Source organism: Pteropus medius, unplaced genomic scaffold (assembly GCF_902729225.1).
Source record: "Pteropus medius unplaced genomic scaffold, Ma_sr-lr_union100, whole genome shotgun sequence".
NCBI classification, from domain to species: domain Eukaryota; kingdom Metazoa; phylum Chordata; class Mammalia; order Chiroptera; family Pteropodidae; genus Pteropus; species Pteropus medius.
The window spans coordinates 5,867,399-5,870,712 of NW_024350924.1; the positions used below are offsets into that span (position 1 = coordinate 5,867,399).

The 3,314-nt window shown below is 38.5% G+C and overlaps 1 pseudogene; it reads right to left on the bottom strand.

The window, feature by feature from the left end:
• Positions 1–1,785: 1,785 nt before the first annotated feature.
• On the bottom strand, positions 1,786–1,904 carry LOC120585334 (uncharacterized; annotated as a pseudogene).
• Between the last annotated feature and the right edge of the window lie 1,410 nt (positions 1,905–3,314).

Sequence of the window (3,314 nt, forward strand, 5' to 3'; positions counted from 1 at the left end):
AGCTGGAGCAGGAGCCCTAGACATTCCATTTGCTCTTAATTCACAGAAATTGCCAGCAAAAGCCAAGGACTGCTTCCTCCACGGACAGCAGAGCAGCGGCAGCCGTTTGCAACACGGAGCCTGCCCCACTGCCCCACTTAAGTAATGTCCCTGAAAATTACTGTCCCTTTGTCTGGATCAGAGCACTGGCTGGCCAGACCTCGCTGCTCCATGCTTTCCATTTTTGAGAGGACTTTTAAGTTCTTCCCGCTGAGAATGTCCTCCTGTGAGTGACGGAGGTCTTCAGGCACCGGTAGACCGCCTCTCTGGAGAGGTCATGCATTACGGTGACATCCAGAAAAGGAACTTAGATTGAAAGCGTCAGGAGAAACCTTTCTAAGTTTTCTCAAAAGTACCCAGAAATGGGGCTGGTAACTGAATTCTCCCTCTGTTCTGGTCTCACACACAACGTATTTATGGCTCCACATGTTACATCCAAAGGCATATAGATTCACTAAAAATATTTGAACCATTACAAAACCAAACCCCAAATTTTCTATTTGAGTTTTACAAATCTCGGGTTTGATCTTTATCCCAGGTAGAAGTCTAAGTTTATTAAAAGTAAGTTTATTAACCTAATTAGGTGATGAGTTCAGCATCCATTCTGAGATGGAGGACAGGTGAGTGAACAGGCAGGTGGAGTGGGCAGCTGAATTTCCCTGAGATCTGCCTCTGGTGGTGATTTGTTTTAGAAAGCTACATCTTTAATTAACTGTGAATAGCGTCTGATTTATTGTATGTGCCAAATATGCTGTAACCAGAGTGTCATCATGCTTGAAGAGCCCTAAAGTTCCTGTGCACTAAATCAGCAATAAGTCCGTGTCATTGGGCAGATACAATAGACACCGCCTTCTTACCCTGTAATGTCTTCCACTTCATTTAAAGGCTTTTTATGGCAGCATCGTCCTTTTTAAGTGTGCCCTGGGAATCTCAGGAAGGGTGCTGCTACATCTAACATATACATAAATCTAATACATTTGTAAATCTAATATATACATGTATATCGATCTATCATCCATCTATCATTTATCTATCATCTATCTATCTATATCTATCATCATCTATCATCTACTGATATCTCCTATTGGTTCTTTTTCTCTGGAGAACCCTGACTAATACAGCTAATATTTCTATATTTTAACTAAGATAAGACACACACACGTCGGAGACTGTGAGAGTACTATTTGTGTTCTCCTCTTCCTTCTAGGAACACATCTAGAGTACATTTCCCACTCTGCCTTGCAGGTACATGACTGCCTTGCAGGTAGACCTAGTCACATGAGTAAGTCTAGCCAATGGAGCATGAGTAGAAAGGACGTGTACTTCTAGGCCTGGCTCTGAAAACCTCCCATATGTGCTGCTCCAAGTTCTTTTCTCCTTCCAGCTGGTTGGGATAGAGGTAGCCACATGTTGAAGATGACAGAGCTTTTTTCAGTCTGTGCTCTGCATGACAGCTTGGAGGGACATCACCCCAAGACCTGTTCTCTTGCTTGAGATTGTTATGGGAACAATGCTGCCCTGCAATTTGCTTCTTTTATTTAAAAATATTTTTAAAACATTGTTCCATGTTACTACATATGCTATATATATATATATATATATATATATATATATATATACACATATATATATATATATATATATATAATTTTTTTTTTAGGTGAGGCAATCCTTGGTTGACCTCACAGATTGCAAGGACCTCGTGTCAGCTTACGATCCCGTTTTTGGTTCTTTTTTTATGTTTTATGCCTACAGCACCTGGTCTTCCTAGGTGGTCTTCCATCCAAGTACTAACCAGGCCTGACCCTGCTTAGCTTCCGAGATCAGACGGGGTCGGGCTTGTTCAGGGTAGTACAGCCGTAGATATATACTGTATTTTTTATAACATACTTTTCTCCCCACAATTTAACTTTTCTGAAATTGGGAGACATCTCATATTTGAGAGATAAGTTCCCTGAAAGATTCCATTAAATGAGTGGAGTATCTCAGAATCAAGACCAACACCACAAATTGTTACTAAAAATCAGCATCGCAAATCTAACTTTCTAGGGCTTTTAAGAATCACACGAATTCGTCGTTGCTGTTAAAAATCAAAATAGTGCCACAGGATTTTAAAGGAAAAGTCTCAGTGGAGCAGAAATGTTCAGCCAAGACAGCTTTTCACTCGAAGTTGCGGTCGATGGGCGGAATACCTACAGATGGCAGGGCTGGGGCTGAAGAAATCTGAGCTCCCCAGTGAGAATAAGTACGGAGAGCATTAGTTTCAGTAGTCCAGTCATTTCCAGGCTTCATCTTAGAAACTGCTCAGCATATAGTTAACCACCTCAATGAAGATTTTTAAAAATATATTTTATCAGGAGGACTATTTAAACAAAATGGACTTTAAAAAATATCAGAAAACATTTCTTAGAAAGATTTAAGTGGCAAGGCATGAGTCAGAGATAAATCAACCATTTGGTGTGCCGCTTTCTAAAAGACTGAGAATCCCTACGTTTAAGGCCATACTTCATTCATATTTAGGAAAAGCTACCAAATTCTTTACCTTCTTGTCTTTCCAAGTTCAATAAACTTCTTTAAATTACAAAAAGCATTTTGGTATCATATGAGAAGTGGAATGTTGAACCTAGGTTTGTGGGTCAGAAGACATCTCTCTCCTGAAAGGCTTTGGAATTACTTTGCATTTAAGACAGACTTTTTTACTGCAGGACTAGCTCTTCATAAAATATTAAATATGAAAAAATAATCAAAATGCACTGAGTTAAATTTTGACATATTAAAATTAATTTACCTTATAAAATGCACTTGTTTTCTCTCTGAGGCATTGAGGGCCTTTATGGTCACTATACAACTCTGTTTTGCCTCTTTTGATGGTTTCTGAGGTTCCTGGAATCTGTAAATTATTCTCTCTGAAATATGTTCTTTTTGGGAGAGCAGAACATTTTCTCGTAGAAAGAACCGGTAGTTTAAAAGTGCCTTTTTTGGGTACAGAATAAAATATTCATCAAATCTTTCTTCCCGATATCCTAATATATATTTACGAAAACTTGCCATCAAAAAAGTCTTACGGTGACCAAAAAAAAAAAAGCTCTCAAGTGATGGCAAAAATAACTGATTTACATTATGATTTTTATATTTCCAGTCCAGTTTTTCAACATTTCACAAATCTTTATGTTTGGATAGAAAATAACCTATGGAGTTTTCTTCCTTCTCAATTACTAGTTATGCCATGAACATACAATATTCAAGAACTGATGAGTCTTGGGCTAGAATTCACT